Source organism: Elgaria multicarinata, chromosome 6, assembly GCF_023053635.1.
Source record: "Elgaria multicarinata webbii isolate HBS135686 ecotype San Diego chromosome 6, rElgMul1.1.pri, whole genome shotgun sequence".
Lineage (NCBI taxonomy): Eukaryota > Metazoa > Chordata > Lepidosauria > Squamata > Anguidae > Elgaria > Elgaria multicarinata.
Window position 1 is genome coordinate 109,351,411 of NC_086176.1, and position 18,031 is coordinate 109,369,441.

The 18,031-nt window shown below is 44.5% G+C and overlaps 1 protein-coding gene across 1 annotated transcript in view; it reads left to right on the forward strand.

Annotated features, from left to right (window-relative positions):
- The first annotated feature begins 369 nt into the window (after nucleotides 1-369).
- ZBTB7C (zinc finger and BTB domain containing 7C) overlaps nucleotides 370-18,031 on the forward strand; it is a 113,127-nt gene continuing 95,465 nt past the window's right edge. Inside the window, exon 1 of the mRNA XM_063128271.1 lies at nucleotides 370-661. The gene's annotated coding sequence lies outside the window, so the exon portion shown is untranslated. The remainder of the gene's footprint in view (nucleotides 662-18,031) is intronic.

The window sequence follows — 18,031 nt, forward strand, 5'->3', positions numbered from 1 at the left end:
GGGTTCACCCCCTGCCTGAATACTGGATCCCCTGTGTGTCACCTAGATGAACAGGTTTGACCCCCTGGACGATCCAGGGATAAACCTTAGGTCTAGCTATGGCCCAACTCTACTGTTATCCAACTCTACTATTCTATGATTCTATTTAAAGATCTACTGATGTGCTTTTACATTTCCAGAGCGAGCATGCCTGCTCAGGTTCTTTCAAGGGTTAAGGTATATAAGCCATCGTTGTGAAGTGATCTGGGGTTTGTGCGCGTGAATAGCAAAGGTTTGGATGGCAGAAGTCTGGGCGAGAACCTGCATTTCTTTACGAAGAAGGACGGGAAAGTCTTTCCAAAGTACACAGCTCACTTGTGGGAAGAGCGGAGAATTAAAATAGGGTGCTGGCTTCCTCTGCATACCATCAAGCCTTTCGTACAGGTGGACAGGCAGGGCAGGATGCCAAATTCTTTTGGTTTGCAGGGAGCGGTGGGAGGGGATCCTCTGAACCGCTCCTAGAAGGGCTTAACTTTCCTCTTTCAAATGAGGGACACGCTGCTACATTCGACTCCAGGCGCTCGGGGAGAATGGCTATTTTGCAGATGTCGTCTTAAACCAGCACGGCAGATTTTACGCTCGTAGGCATACCAGGGGAAAGAAGAGGAAAAGAGTTGCCAAGGTACGTTGGGCTCTCTCTCCCGTTCCCTGCGTTGCTGTTTTCCTTGATGGGTAGTTGGAATTTATTCTTTACAATGCTTCCAAGTTTATTTAATCCCAAGGGAAGCATCCTGTCTTCTCTTTGCAGAGAGGCTGATTTGTTTATTTATTTATTTTAAATCGTAATCATGTTTCCAGTCTGCCTGGAGTGCCTAGTATGTTTCAGTTACAGTTTCTATTACTGTCTATCACAGTCATCGTGTTCCATAAATTGCTGTTCAGAGGAGAAGCTGCTATTCTCCTTTTCTTTAAAAAAATAATAATAATCCGCTTCTAAAATCCTTCCCAGATACTGGCATCTTGGCTGGAAGTCAACCCCGTGTTTATAATAACATCTCAAATTTTTGTACGATTTTTTTTTTTTTTTTTGCCAGCTGGATTTGAAGTTTAATTTTTTAATATGTAGGGAGCACTGAGAAAATGCTGTCCTTGAAATACCTTGTGTCTGTGTTGTATAGTGGTTTTTGGCAGGTTTTTGGCAGATATGTGGGCTGTATTCGAGAAGTAGATCTTCACTTTCAGTGTCGTTTAAATCTCCTTTTGCATCGGGGTGGATTGGTGGATCTTATTCAGGATTTCCATTTGCTGCTGACTTATGAATTAACAACCATGTGGAACAAAAACTCACCTGGAATTTAATGCTGCTGCTACTGTTTGCTGGCGTTTTAATGCTGCTGGAAGCATTTCAGCCCACGGTTCCCAGGGAAGATGTCTGTCATTACATGTGGAAAACAAGAAACTATCTTATAACCATGATGTCATTGTGATGTGAAACTCAGGCTGGAATACCCTGTGAATGTCTTTGTGTGACTTTTTTGTGTGGCTTTCTTTGCAAATCGGATCCAGGGAAACCGATAAGGGAGTCTAGACCCCTTGCACTTTCTCTTTTCGCCACATAGTCCTATGCACACCTGCTCAAAAGTAAGTCCCACTGGATTCAATGGGAATTACTGTCAGGTAAGAGTGCATAGTCTTGTTTTTGAAGAATGCTGCAAAAAATTCTCCAATGCATCACAGTGAAAAGGATGCCAATACCTGATGGCGTGGAGTGGCAACTCTAGCTATACACTTGACAATTGACAACACGTCAGTGTAACATTTTGCTTGCAATGGCTGAGATCTTTGGTAAGGCCACAATGAATAATTTTGCTCTGTTACTTCGGTACAATACCTGGAAAAGTCATCTGTTTGATACCTATTCAGGGATATTGTGTTTGCTCAGCTTCTTGTTTTAGTAAAGAGCAGCTAAAATATAACGAGTGTAATGGAAATTTTATTACATGGAGTACAGATTATTTAAAATATCCATTGAAGGTTGAGTTTTTGGTTTCTTTAAATCTTGCCAAAGTTAAGGAGACAGACTTTTTTGTCATCTTATCTGTGTGCTCTTGAAATTTCTGAGAAGCAACTGTCTTGTGAAGGTCTTTAGTGCATTGTTTTTCCATTTATCTGTCCGTGGGGGGTGGGGTGATGGTGGGTTTTTCCTCCCTATTTTTTTATCCTGTGCATATACCACCATCAGTCTGCTTTGTCCAATGTCCTCAAGCCACTGTAGAAGGGGTTATTTAAGGCTGTGCAAAACTCAGTTGACAAATGTTAGTAGTCATTTCAAAGCTTTTCGCAGAATCCCACCCGTATCTTGGCTGAGGGCTTTCTCTTTAGGCAAAATGCAGTGATTACCTAGGGATGTGTAGGAAGTAGGACCACCATCCCCTCCTTGAGAATTTTTGCTAGTATTATTGGAACTCTTTTAAGTTTTCCTCAAAATTCCTCACCTCTTTCATGTTAGGAAATACCCACTAGGAAGAACCATGCTGGGTCAGACCAAGGATCCATCTAGTCCAGCACTCTGTTCAACATGAATTCCAGATTTGCTTTGGGTTTGGCAAAATTCCAGTGGCAATACTAGATTATCTCTTATTTTACGGCAAATTGGTTCACGTTGTAGAATGATGGTGGGCAAAGCAAATACGTAAGGCTTTTATTTCTTTATGTGTTTATTTCTTGTTCTTGCTTTTACAATGTTATTACTATACATGCTTAAGCATAGAGTTTACAATGTCCAAAGCCTTTACACTTTAAACTTGTAAGTGCTGGGGAGGAGAGACAACAGGAGGACAGAGGAAGCACAGTGCAGTTTCATGCACATAGTCTTCGATGGATTGGTGCTCTGGATGAAAGAATTAAGCCAAACTCTGGTGGCATTTCCTGGCAGAGCCTTCATTTCCACAGTATGGATTCCCTTACAACCTCAAAATCATATTTTTCACATGTAGATGATATTAAATGTACTTTTAAAATTGCTCCCTTAGAATAATTATAAGGATTTTGGAGCTCCGTATACTTTAGTAGAGTTAAGTTTCAATACCTGCGGAAGAAAACTGGCCTTCTAACAGCCCTATAACTTCACATGGGAGCTATTTTTCACTGTTAGGTAGGAGTTCAAGATTTGCCAGCAAGTAGTATGGTTAGATACTATACCTATTAAATTGGACTGAGAGCTTGTGTGACATTGTGGCTGATACTAAGGCTGCACTGCCATTCAAGAGCTTGGATATGACGTTGTCTGCCATGGGACTTCTCCATTCTCCCCTGACCACTGCAGCTCCCAGTGAACCCCCAAATCTGTTCCAGAGGGTCTCTCAAGCCTCCAGAGCATATTTGGGGAATGTGTACCGAGTGGCAAGTGGGGGGGCAAATGCCTTCCACTTGCAGAAAAGCACTGTTCGATCCAGTACAAGAAGTCCTTGCTTCAAATCTCACCTTTGCCATGAAGTTACTAGTGCAATTCTATACACACTTCCAGTGGAATTTTAGGATGCTTTTAGTATGCTTTTAGGATGTTTTAACAATGTATACTATGTTTTTAATCAGTATTTTATGTATTTTATACTTACTGTTGTTCCCCGCTTCGATCAAAATGGAGAGGCGGGTAAGAATTATTATTATTATTATTATTATTATTATTATTATTATTATTCCCCAGGAGTAAATCTGATCAAACTTAATAAGACTTCCTTCCTTCCTTCCTTCTGGTGAGACCTGCATAGGATTGCACTGCAAGGAGCCCTAGGCAGGTCACTGTTTTTCAGCCTCAGTGCTTCCCTCCTCCTATCTGCGATATGGGCATAATAATACCAGCCTACCTTACAGTGTTGCTGTAGGACATTCCACGAGATAGTGTATGTGAGGTACTTTGAACATTCAAAAGTGCCGTAGAAATGCCTCTTGTTAAATGACCATAATGGCATGAATAACTGAAACCTGAACTGCAGTTTGTTCAGGTTTCTTGATATGTGCATAGCAAACGGAAGCGTTATTTTTGTGATAAAAACCCATGTATCGCTCCTGTCCCCACCACAAGCAGAACATTCAAGTTTGTGATAAAGCAGGTCCATTAGAGTTGCTGAAGCCCCGAGCAGTGGTTGTTCATGACATTAACCCCATGGAGCTTGTTCATATCTCTCAGTTTTGGCCAGAGGCCTCTTGCGGTACCTAATCACTTCCCCGCTGTGTTCATGGCTGAGCACAAGTCAGCATTTCCTCTCCACGGAGTGGCTGAAACCACATTGCAGCTGTGCATTTCACCCCAAAACTATCACACACACCCCTCCGAAGGCTTTGATTTTGGTTCGTCTTAATGCCTCCTACTGGTGTTGAAAGGAGAATTTGTTCTACTAAATGCAAATGCCCACGATGTTTTGACAAATATGTCTTCTTCCAGGGCAATGGTCCTGGGTGGGGGAGACAGACGTCCCTCTTGAGAACGACAACTGCAACGGGGCGCCTTGTTGAACAAAGAGAGCCCTTCAGACATCTGTATTTGACCGTGTGTGTGTGTGTGTGTGTGTGTGTGTGTATGTGTGTGTTGGACTTTTTGTATTCAATAATGTAAGTGTGGCCTGCATCGTGGAGTGTGCTCCTGTTCAGGGTTCCACCAGCCAGCCATGCCCTCTTCTAGGAGACTCTATTTCATCCCCTCTCCCACACTCAGCATTCTGTGGGTGCTTGGACTATTCCCCTCTCTCCTGGGGTTTTCCTAAATATTTTTCTACTGCAAAGCTGTTTTGCCTACTGAGCCATCACACATCAGCACCTGAGTTCACTATTATATACTGTATACTGTACACACACACACGCACACACACACACATTCTCCGTGTCTCCAGTTTGAGGGTTATTTCTTTTCTTTATTTCTTTTTGAACTTCACATCAGCCTGGCACCAAGCAGCCTACCTGCTTTTGCACATTAGCTTCATTTATTGGGGTTACAGAACTTCGTTTTTCTTTCAGCAGAACTTACTGTGGTTATTTTAGTTTAATATACGTAGTCGCAGCTGCAGGACTCAGTGAAGTCACGCAGCCTTTCTGCTTGTCTCTTATTTCTCTTGCACAAATACGGATCAGTTTCATTTACTGTTTGAGACTCTTAGCAAGCGCTCGGAAGACACGCCTTGCAATATCTTTGTAAAAAAAAAAAAAGAAGTAGTAAAAAGTGCAGTAGAATGAGTTAACCAGAAATAGGAATGTGTGAGAAATTCACTCAGTCAAGGTGGAGTTTTGTTTCTTTCTCTGGGGTGGTGGTTGTTTTTCTTTTCAGATTTATCCAATTCACAGCACCCAAACCTAGGGTGACCATATTTGGGAAACCGAAAAAGAGGACACCTAGTGTGTGTGTGTGGGGAAGCAGCTTTCTGAGTCCTGCAGAAAGTACGTTATTCCCCCGCCACCTTAAAGAACCCGATTGGAGTGGAGGAGGGGAAAGGATTTCATTCTTCACCACCACCATCCACTCCAATTGGGGCCTTTTCTATAATGTCCACGAATGACCCACTTTCCCCTTTAAGACCTCAATTGGAGCTCGGGGTGGGGGAATGACGTGCCTCAAGAAAGCATGTCACTCCCTCCTGCCATACTAATGGCAGCCTTAAAGGGGAAGGTGTGTCATTCCAGGACATTATTGAAAATTATAGAAAATCCCCCCTGACACCATGGAAAGAACAAAACCCAGGACAAATCCGGGGAAATCCTGACAGTCGGTCACCCTACCCAAACCCAAATGCTGACCCCAAAACAATTTGCGGTCAGAAATCAATACATTTGCAAGTTTGCAACATGTTCCACAAATCAAAAAGAAAAAATGCGTACACTTCCAAAATGTGCACAAACACACTTTAGTCAGTGGTTGCATGCATCCACAAACATTTAAACCTGTGCACAAAATGTGCACATTAACATGTACATTAATGCATACGTTACAAAAGATCTGGACGGATTTCCATACAATTTTTTTTAAGAAAGAATCTCAGTCATGTGCAGAAATGGGACAGAATTAGCTGGATCTCAAAAAAGAATAAAAAATCTTGGCAAGACTGAGAAGTACATACTGATTCAGTATCAATTCACCTGTTTCATTCCAGTATTTTTTATGTTGCTGTCCCAACTTTTTTCAGAAAAGTTTTGATTGGTGGTGTTTCCTTCCCCGATCCCTGGTTAAAATGCAATCGCAGTACTAGCTATCCAGTATGGATTAATAAAATGTGATTATGAGTTTTCAGGGCTAGTGTGTCTTTAATTAGAACCTCCCTCCGTGCACCTTTTGCCTCTGTAATTTCACTTAGGCAGTTCTTACCCCCTACTTTCATTACTGGTTTCCTATCATTAATTGTATTGTTATTTTTAATTACAAAGTAGCAATTAAAAATAAAACTACCGAGAGGAAAATAGTAATTAATGTCTGCCTGCCATGAATAGGAAAATGTTAATTGGAGCAATTCAGGGGCAGTTCATCAGTAATCCATGTGAAAATGGAAACAATTAGAGGAAGACACCACAAAGAAGAAGCTTCTAATTAAACTTGCAGTAGGCTTTTCTTCAATGAGGCATACTTCTAAGTAGAATTATAGGAGGGTCCTGGCCACAGGGAAGGTCATTAATGGATAATATAGCGGCAGCTTAAGTGCCATGTGGAATATCATTTTAATTCTACTTTTGGTTGATTGTAGACAAGCAATGCCTTAGCTACACTAAAGGGCCCCAGCATAAAAAAGTGTGTTCATCACTACTGGACAATTGTGAATGAGCATTAATCACTTGCAACTGTAGTGAGCTTTTAGAATTTCAAATTTTGATTGTTTCGTTTTTATCTGAGTTATATCTAGAGGAGAAGGCTATCTATGGCTATTAGCCCTGATGGATATGTGCTACCTCCAGTATCCGAGGCAGTACCCCTGTGTGCACCAGTTGCTGGGGAACATGGGTGGGAGGGTGCTGTTGCACCATGTCCTGCTTTGTTGGTCTCTGGCCGATGGCTGGTTGGCCACTGTGTGAACAGAGTGCTGGACTAGATGGACCCTTGGTCTGATCCAGCCAGGCTCTTCTTATGTTCTTATGTGTTCAATTTGCACCTGTTCAGCAACTTAAATGTGGGGTAGATTAGAAATGAAAATAAAATATATGCATAAATGAAGGGAAAGATAGTATTTTATTTTATTCTTTTATCTGTTTGTAATCTGCCCAGAGGACTTCCATTATTGGGTGGATTAAAAATATATTAGAATTCAATTTCACACTGAACCATATGTTAAAAGAGTGGGAAAACTTAGCTTTTTACCATTCTAACCAACTTGACTATGAGTATGAAGAAGCAGCTAAAAAATATTAAAACATAAGTTAATGTATGCTATATGATTGTGGGAGGTTGACTCTTAGAATACCATCACCTAAGTAGAAATTTGCTCCGGAATTTAATACAATTTCAGTATAATATTTTATGTTTTAAAAAATTTGCTGCTTTGGGGTTCAATAAGATACAGATTTATATAAATAAGTAAATAAACTCTTCTTGAATTCATTTGAATTTTGTACTTTCCTAGTTCTTTGGTTATGCCCGAGACCCTTTGGGATACAAGATTTGTTTAGTCATAAACAACAAGAAATTTAGATAACATTTTGATAAGTGCACCTGCCTTTATATATTTCCAATTGGGAAAGAATCCAGCATCTTATTGCTTCAATACATGAACCCTTATGAACTTCTGGTTACATTCCCAGGACCAGAATTTCCACCTTTTCCTGAAATGTATTATTCATATGTTACATCAGAGAAGTTGGTGAGGAAAGGCTGAAATGGTTGAGATATGACATACAAGGAAAGATTGAGGCAGGTTTTTGGAGACTTCATGATAAGGCTGAGCTAAAGAGGTTGCTTTTGGGGGGGGGCGGGGAATGGCAGTGTCGAAAACTGCTCCCCTTTTGATGATTTTTCAAGAGTTACTCTGAAAGAGGGAGAAAATGTTTACCCATTCTGAGTGAGGGCAATGGTTATCTAGGAAGCATTGCCCTCACTCTCAGTTGACTTCCTCCTCCCACCTCATGGCATCATGTCACCAAATTTGAGTGGCTTCATAGCATTATGATACCGTCACATTTACAATAGGGTCCCTCGTATTTCTAGGTATAAGAAGACCCAGAAATATCCAATGTGAGAGCACTAGCAGAGATTGGGAACAGGTGCAGTGGAAAAAATGCCCCAAAGTCCAATTATTTGCAAAATTTGAAAAGTTTCGGGAACCATATTAATCCCCACCCCCATCCCAGTATTGCTTTTCACTAAAAAGTGAAAGTAGACAAACTTTTGGTAAACTCCTACTTGATAATAGTCTTCAGACACATAAAGGGTTGCATTAAAAATGGCAGGAATTGGTTGTTCTCCGTGTCTACTGTGGTCAAGTCAAGACCCCATAGGTCTGAAGTACCACCAGAAAAGATTTAGGCTGGACATAAGGAAGAAAGTTCTATCTCTGAGCAGTTGAAGACAGGAAGGTGGTGTCAAGAAGTGTAATGGAATCTCCATCGTCACAGTTCTTTAAGAGCCAAGCTGCATGTTACACCCACCGTGGGTATGTTGATGAAAATTACCATCACCATGGTGAGTTCTCCACTCCCTGCCATGACATTTAGGTCCACTCAACTTGCTTTGCCATCATGTTATGAGTTTCCCCTGCGAACAGCAGCCAGTAACATAGCACAGGAGTAGGGAAATCCACGATGTATCCATGTAGTAGAGAGCGCTCTGCGATGTTATAGTAGGGAGAGAGGTGTCCTGATCTGACCTTGAGCAGAAGCCCACAGGGCAGGAAGGAGCACAGAGAACCTCAGTGCCAAACTAAACCAAGGGGAACCATTTGCTAACCCTAGTGGTTGCCCAATGGAGGTGATTTTTGATCTAATTGTGACTGTGGAGGGAAGGGGCAAGCCTCCCCTGCCAGCATCCTGTGATCCTGCTAACAATCACCCCCCTCATGTCTGTCATCAACATAGCTACATGCTACCCATTAAGTATAACATGTAGTTTAGCCCTCAGAAAGTCCTGAGTGAGGAACTTGAATTTACAAAAATAGGATGTTCACAGATGCCTTAGAACTCCCACCATGCACATTTCCCTTCCCTGGCCCTGCCACCCCTGTCTGAGGACTCCTTGGTCTGAAGGTTAGTGCCTTTGTGGCTCCTTGGCAAGAAGGTGCTTTCTCTTTGAGGAAATTGGTCTTGGTTTTGGGATCGTAGCTCATAGTCCCACAGGTTCACAACCATCAGCCTCAGGTTGGATATCATGAATCTAGTTGTGTCCTTCAGCCAGTGGGCTGGCCCTACCATTAGGCAGAGTGAGGCAGTCACCTCAGGCAGCAGATACTGGGAGGTGGCAACAGGTGTTTGAGGAGAGAGCTGCATGCTCCCTAAGTTAGCCTGCTGCCTTCACTTGTGGTAGAGGACCCTGACCCATTACCCGTGTTGAACAAAGATTCAACTGTCAGTCTAGTCAGCTTTTGTGCATGAAATGGGAGGGGGAGCCATCTTGTTCTTCACCTTGGGCTGGGCCTGCATGGACTCAACGAGCTCATCCTCCTCTATCTCTGAGCCTTGGCTTTTGCTTGATGCTGGGACCATGACAGCAGGGAACTCATTCTCCCTGAGGTGGTAAATCTGTGCCCTGGCTGTACTACTTGAGATTGTAGCTGAGGGTGCACTTGATAGAATGCAGATCCATTCAAGAAATTAACAAAGAAAAAAAGGGGGGGGAAACAGGGGAGGGGACCACTTTCACTTATAAAACCAGATCTTGGGAAGAAGGCTTTAGTCCAAACGCAGGTTTACCATTTCATGGAGGACTAAGCTCAGATTAGTCAACCGCATTTGGTTGGATTAGTTTCGCTAGTTTCAATTCCTGAAGCAGTCAGCTTCTGTCAACTGAGGCCCTTTCTACACCTACGGGTGTAGAGGGAGGGAGAGGGGGCGATCCTGGACTTACCTGATTCCAGGATCGTTGCCCTTAGTCCACATGGGATGTGTGACGTCACAGGTGTTGCGCCTGTTGTGGCTGCCTTTTTCTTTTTTTTTAAGAGAAAGCTGGAGTGCACTTGTGCTCCAGTGAAAATTAAGGTAAAAATAAAATAAAAAATGCCCCAACCTTGCTCCCCACCCCACCCGCGATGACCCCCGCACCGTCCGCGGTCCTCAAGATTGTCCTGGGACCGCAGGTAAAACTGGGATAACTGAGGTTTCAGTTATCCCAAGAAAATGGAGGGATCATCCCTCCCTGCTCCCAGGATCCCCTGTGCGTCATTTGGACACACAAAGATATTCCAGGGATTATCCCAGGGAAAATGGATGGTGTGTTGTTGTTGTTTATTCGTTCAGTCGTTTCCGACTCTTCGTGACTTCATGGACCAGCCCACGCCAGAGCTTTCTGTCGGCCAACAGAAGTGGGCAGAAGGTACGTCTCAGGTGTTTTGGACTTCAGTTTCCAGAAGCCCCTGCCAGCATAGCCGGTGGTCAGGAATGATATGAGTTGAAATCCAAAACATCTGGAGATCTACTTTCTGTATATATGGAAGCTATATATGGGAGGCAGGTGGTCAACACTTCCAATGAGAATGCTGCTTCATCCTTTGATGTAAGTAGTTCTCGGTAAGACACTGCACCTAAAAAAGATATTGTAGAGCTGGAAAAAGTTCAAAAAAGGGCTCCACTGTGAGGGAAAGTTACAACAGCTGGGATTGTTTAGCTCGGAAAAAGGAGGCTAAGGAGAGACCTGATAGAGGTGTACAAAATTATGCATGGTGTGGAGAACGTGGATAGGGAGACACTTTTCTTCCGCTCATAACATTAGAACCCAGAGTCATCCCATGGAACTGATTGATGGGAGATTCAGGGCAAAGAAGAGGAAGGGCTTCTTCACTCAGGACATAGTCAAACTATGGAGTTTGCTGCCACAAGACGTAGTGATGGCCACCAATTTGGCTGGCTTTAAAAGGGGAATTGGCAAATTCTTGGAGGAGAAGGCTATCAATGGTTACTGGCCCTGATGGCTATAATCGACCTCCAGTATCAGAGGCAGTAAGGCTATGGGAAACATGGGCACGGGGGTACCGTGCTTGTGGGTTCCCCATAAACAGCAGGCTGGCCAGTGTGTGAACAGAATCCTTGACTAGATGGACCCTTGGTCTGATCCAGCAGGGCTGTCCTTATCTTCTTATTCCTGCTTTGCAGAGAGGGGCTGAACCCGGTAAGTCAGGAAGTATCTTTGAGTGCTATGTTTCCAAGATTCTAACCCCAATGCTTGCTTTTGAAATCGTTGATATTTGAAGAAAATATTAAGCTCCTGCATCATTTAGATCTTTTAACGTCACTGTGTAATTTAACTTGGAATGGTAATAACAGCTTTTAGGATATAAGCAGTGGTAGACTGGTCAAGCTGACCCCGGGCTTCAGCCCAACACGTTGAACACACTGAAACCATTAATACTTAACTCCGTGGGTGTAATTATAGGGGGGAAGTGTCCCCTCCCATATTTCAGAGTGGGTGTGGGGGTATAATTAGTTTCCTCCTTCTCCCCTTGACTACGCCTTTTTAGCCCACAATCACCATTCATTCAGCTACTTGAAAATCTAGAAAAGAAGAGAACGGGATAAGTTAGCAGGGATGCCAGCTAGCCCCACCTGTCTGCATCGGTTTTAGAAATGTTAAGCTACACTTACAAAACAATAAGCATCTATTTGTTTGCGCGTTGCACCGCTTCAAAGGCCTCAATGCTTTTTAGGGGAGGTGTGCTCCAAATAGAAACATCTCACAAACCTTCTAAAATGATGGTTTTCAAGCTGTGTTCTGGTGAATGCTTGAGTTTCTTGGGAGCTGGAATGGCAGAGCAGTTTTCTCCGGAAGGTAATTGGTTCACCGCGAGGCGTTGCTGTTAGGACTGGACCTTGGGGGCAGAGTCCCATGCCCCATAGACCTGGAACACACACACACACACACCAAATGACTTCTTCTTCTTCTTCTTCTTCTTCTTCTTCTTCTTCTTCTTCTTCTTCTTCTTCTTCTTCTTCTTCCTATTATTATTATTGTGTCATTGATGCACATGGTGCTATACAGCTAAAAACAATAAAAGAGCAACTTCCTGCCACGCAGGCGTACATTCTAATAACATCACAATCAAACAAATAAGCACAGGAGATAATAAAACTAATCAACATTATAAAACAGTGAGATCAGACTGCAATTCCAAAAAGATTTGGAGAAAAGAAAGGTTTTCAGATGAGCTTTAAAAACTGTGATTGAACTCACGGTCCGTAAATGCTCTGGAAGAGAATTCCAGGCGTCGGGAGCAGCATGAGAAAATGGAGCCAGGCACGAGAAGTCGAAAACCCTAGAGCGGGTATAGGTAGGTGTATGTGATGGGACAATGGCAAACAGGGCTGGTGTCAGCAGCACAGGTGTTAGGGGTGTGATCCAGGTGGACACTGGTGAATGGAACATCCTCCCTTTCTTCTTGATGAAACGGTAGAAGCAAATACTATTTTATCCTTGCCATCATGACGGTGCCATGACCTACGTGAGTTTAAAATGGAAAACTCCACATGCTTAGATTATTTCTCTCTCTCTGGCCATAGCTAGACGGGGCGATATCCTGGGGATCGCCCCGTGTGTCCACATGACGCACAGGGGATCCCGGGAGCAGGGAGGGATGATCCCTCCCTTTCCCTGGGATATGGCCCTACAGTTGTAGCTCGCTTTTTCCATGGTCTCGGGATGATCCCAAGACCGCGGAACATGTGGGCAGGCGTCGCGGTTTGTCCCGGCTCCTCACGGTTACTCACGAGGAGCTGGGAACCGCGTACATGGCACAGAGCTCCTGAGGAGCTCTGCGCCCATTGGGGGTGGGGTAGGGGGACCGTGGGAAAATGTTTTCAATTAAAAAAAACCTTACAATTTGTGTACGAGTGCTCCTGCACTCTTATTTATTTATTTATTTATTTATTTATTTATTACACTTATATACCGCTCCCATAACCAGGGCTCTCTGGGCGGTTTACAGAAATTCTAAAATTGAGGTAAAAACAAGTATACAAAATTTAAAACTCTATAACACAGATCATACACACATAAAGCATTAAAAACCGATTAAAAACTAAACATGTGGGTAATTAGGATGTGCCGCCATATGCCTGGGCAAAGAGGAAACTCTTAACCTGGCACCGGAAAGATAGCAGCGTTGGTGCCAGGCGAGCCTCATCAGGGAGATCATTCCACAGTCTGGGGGCCACCACCGAAAAGGCCCTATCCCTTGTTGCCACACTCCGAGCCTCTCTCTTCTCTTTTAAGAAAAAACAAAATGGCGGGCGTGACGTCCTGTTCCTCTGAGGTTATCGTGCGCTGTGTGTAAACAGAGGGGGAGATCTCACGATAACAATATCGCGAGATCCTCACCCCCCCCTCTCTAGTTTTAATCAGGGTTGACAAAGTGGCTATTGTTAGTTTGTTTCTTTCTCTGACATATCAGGAGTGTAGAAGCAATTGTAAAGCACTGGGTAGGAGTAGAGGAGAGGTATGAAGAATGTTACATTCTTCATAACGGATGTAATGCAAATGGCCAGCTAAAGAGGGTCCCTGTAAGACCATTCAGTCCAGGGTTTAAAAGTACCTAACTGAACCACTGATCTTCCTTTGCAATGCACTTTTTTTAGCCAAAAGCGTTTAGCAACACCGCGTGTTGTGGTGTTTTTTTCTCAGTTTATGTGGGGCAACAATTCGGCCCAACAGGGTTGTTGTTCAGTGCACTGCGAGTTTGCTCTAAAACGTTCCCAGAATCCAGCAGGTGATGTTTCCTACATAGAAATCTCCATGCCAACAGGGTTCCCCAAAGGTAGAAACTTTGAGAACCAAGATTCAAAAAAGGTTTTGAGTGTCAGACTTCTGCTGAATTTCTATGGGGAGAGAGAGTTCCACAGCTGTGGGACACGGCCGCTGGGAGACTGCCATTTTATTTGGCTTTCAAATTTGGTACATAAATTAGAGAGTCAAGAGGGTGTTTTTGGTTCATCTTAGTCGTTATGTTGGGACATGCACAGGCCCGACCCAAGACATTTTGTTGCCTGAGATGGAACCAGCCAATGGCAACTTACCCCAAATCAAGGTGCTTAGTCAATAGTGCCTAAAGCCAATCGGTTAATCCCATAAGTGCCTCTTCTCCCTTCCTGGCACTGAAAATGCAATATTAAGAAATTAAGTTGGCTGCCCTTTCATGATACCTAAAATTTGCCACCTGAGGCGACTGCCTCACTCTACCTAATGGTAGAGCCAGCCCTGAACACACAGGCTGTCTCATTTCTCTTGGGTGTGTTGGGCCTTAAGGAGTTTAGGGCTTTCTTGGGCCACAACAGCACTTTGGGTTGTGCCTAGGAGGGAACTGGAAATCGGTTTGGATGCGGGAGCACTGACAGAACATGCTCCCAGCGTTCCATTCCTGTCAGGAGACGTGTTGCCATATGTAGCGCAGTCTATGTAAATGATACTTCACCCAGTAACAAAAAACAGAACTTGGGTCTCTGCCTGGAAGAGGAGCTGCTTTCAGGCGCTCTTCAAAGGGGGAGGATCTCGCGATATGGTGGTCGTGAGGTCCTCCCCCTCAGTCCACATGCAGTGTGTGACGTCCTGGGAGGAAGAAGGACGTCACGCCCGCCATTTTGGTTTTTTCCTTCTATTAAAGATGGGTGCACAAGTAAGTGTTTTCTAAAAAAATAAAATAAAACCCGCTCCTCCTCCTCCTCCCCCTGGTGAGCACGGAGCTCCGTGCCCCATGCCCGGTTCCCAGCTCCTCACATTTACTCACGAGGAGCCAGGACGAAACCGGGACAGCGGCCCACACCTCCCGTGGTCTCGGGACGATCCCGAGACCATTGGAAAAGTCGGGATTAAAGCCATCCCAGTTATCCCAGGGAAAGGGAGGGATCATCCCTCCCTGTCATGTGGTTGCACAGGGATGATCCCGGGGCAATCCCTGGGATAAACCCTCGTCTAGACATGCCTAAGGACAGCCCCACTGAGACTGCAAATCCTTGCCCCTTTTTAAAAGCTTTTTTGAAGGCCTCCCTTGGATTCCCACTGGGTTTTATCAGACGCCTATGGTGGCATTTTCACATTTCAGAAAATGAGGAAATGCATCGCCAGAAAAGAGGATTTGCATAAAATCTGCATGCACTAACTTATATGTATATATTAGAACTCGTTACTACAATTTATATAGAAATGCAAAACGTCTCACCTTAGTGGGGAAGACTGTGTGTCCAGGAGACCAGCCTGCTCAGTCTGCTGTCCAGGTGTGTTAAGTGTCATGGACAAATCCAAGGCCCCTGTTGCGTTCCCTTTTTGTGGTTCTTTATCTTTAAAATGGACTTGGCCATGGCAGCCTTTCCAAGAGGAGGAGGAGGAGGAAGAGGAGAAGAAGACAACATTTCTATATCGCCCCAGAGCTGAAGCTCTCTGGGTGATTTTACAAAGATTAAACCATTAAAAATACAAAATGTAATAACGTAAAGAACACACAAACAGACAATATACACAGACGCACTATATATCTAAAAACAACTTGAGCCATCAGCCATACAAATCCAGGATCAATTAAATTCATAATTTGCTGCCAAATACCTGAGAAAAGTCTTGACCTGGCGTTGAAAAGATAGCCGTGTTGGATGCCTTTAAACTGAGGACTGCCCTCCGTAAAGTAGGACATGTGGCTACCCTACATGGACACCTTTGGCTCTTTGGCGATCCCACTGTTGCTCCCTTCCAACTCTACTATTCTATGGTTCTATAATATAAATTAGCATGTGCAAATTTTAAGTAAATTGGTGTCCTCTTTTTGGGGTGATGCTTTTTCTCTTTTGGGGAGATTCACAAGGGGCCACCCTATTTCAGTTTCCCACCGTGATAGAGCTCCTGGACTCACCACCACGGTGCTGCTTGTCTTCTTCCTCTTGACAAGGTCACCCCGTCAGAGCGGCGGCACCCAATTTTCAGCTTAGTTGCCCTTTCTTTGCCTGCTTTTAAAGACAACCAGTTTTAATTGGATTTTTATATGAATTTACTGTATTTTTCTTTATTACAGTGCATAAAGCAACCCAAGTGCCAGGTGGCTAGGCTTAGGATGGTTATGCTTTGCAGTCAGAGCTCACCGGAAAGTCAGGGAACTGCATGCAAATTTGCTTCATTTGCATTATTTATTCCTAAGGCGGCGAGTGGCCTGGATTCACAGGGCTGTGCACGGAGTTTCCATGTACATTGCAGGGCTCCTGAAATCCCACCCCACTTGCTCAACAACTCTGGCCGTAGGCTCTGGTGCTTCCAGCAAACCACTCCTGGGAGTTGGTTGACTTCAGCCATGGTCCGAAGTGCCAAGAAGAACCAGTTTTAGTAAAAGAAGGTTGAGGTAGGATCTCAAATGTGCCTGGAAACAGGGGCATGAAGCCTACAAGCTCTGCAGTACCTGTGGAATTTTTTTAAGGCTATAAATACATGTTAGGGCCACTATGTGGCTACATGTCTCCTCCACCTTCTCACACCCCAATTTATTTAAAATTGAGCTGGCAAAAAGGAGACAATGTGAACCTCACTTAAAAGAGATTGCCCAAGCATTGGGGCTGCTGCTGAGAAGGCCCTGCTGCCAACCTGGGCCTAATCCACACCAAGCAGGATATTGCACTATGAAAGCGGTATATAAAAGGCAGGAGCCACACTACTGCCTTATAGTAGTATTGAAGTGCACTAACAACATTTGGGGTCCATTGACTCATACTGCTTTCATAGTGCTATATCCTGCTTGGTGTGGCTCCTGCCTTTTATATACCACTTTCACAGGGCAATATCCTGCTTAGTGTAGATTAGGCCCTAGCCAACCTAAAAGCTGGAATCTGTAGCAGGGTGTCATCAGACTTTTATGTGCCTGGAGAAGTTTCCCTTCAGGCAAAGCACATGATGGCATGGGAGTTCCTCGGCCCCTGTAAGCAGCAGCTAATGAAGTGTGGTGGAGGAAGTCTCCATGCGATGAAATCACATCGCCCTTATTTATTGTTGTTGTTGCTTGGGAGAAAATCCTTTTATTTTGCATATATGAAATGCAGCACACACATATACAAGAGGAAACGGCTTCACTTTCGTTGCCTCCATAAATGGCAGCTGTTGAGGAGGGATGGAGAAGTCTCAACGCCATGAACACACATCCACCCTTACAAACCTTACGGGGCAAAGTGAAGGAGGAGGAGATGGAGGGCTGTTCTGTTGGGCGGAAGAATGAGTCAAAACTGGAGAACCTCCAAAATAATCCGACAGAAAAAAGAAGCAACGTCTCAGGATGTTGAGAATACACACACACACACACACAGAGAGAGAGAGAGAGAGAGAGAGAGTTTTATTCCTTGAAGTAGCCCAGTGTGTTTCGGCTCTGTACCCGATAATTGGGTTTTCTTCAGGGATTAAGCTTTCTAAAAATAGCAGGATTCATCTCAGGGCCTTGCTAGACAAGGCCTTAGTGCGCTGTGAGGCCCGGTTTCCCTGCTGTGCGTCCAGATGACGCACAGGGGAATCCGGGGTCAGGCCGCGCTGAAGCCTCCCCTAATGCGCCATAAGCGAAGTAGCCAGGAAAAGCCACGGACTGGGCACAGCGCTCATATGAGCGCTGTGCCCATCGGGCCGGGGGGGGATCCCGAGGGGGAGAGAGGGGCAGGGAGAAGGCCGGACCCGCCAGGAGAGGGGGGGGGAAGCCGGGCACGGCATCGGGGATGGCAAGAGGGGTGGGGAGAAAGCCGGGCACGGCATCTGGGATGGCAAGAGGGGTGGGGAGAAGATCTGGGATGGCAAGAGAGGTGGGGAGAAGATTGGGGATGGCAAGAGGGGGGGAGAAGATCGGGGATGGCAAGAGGGGGGGAGAAGATCGGGGATGGCAAGAGAGGTGGGGAGAAGATCGGGGATGGCAAGAGGGGTGGGGAGAAGATCGGGGAT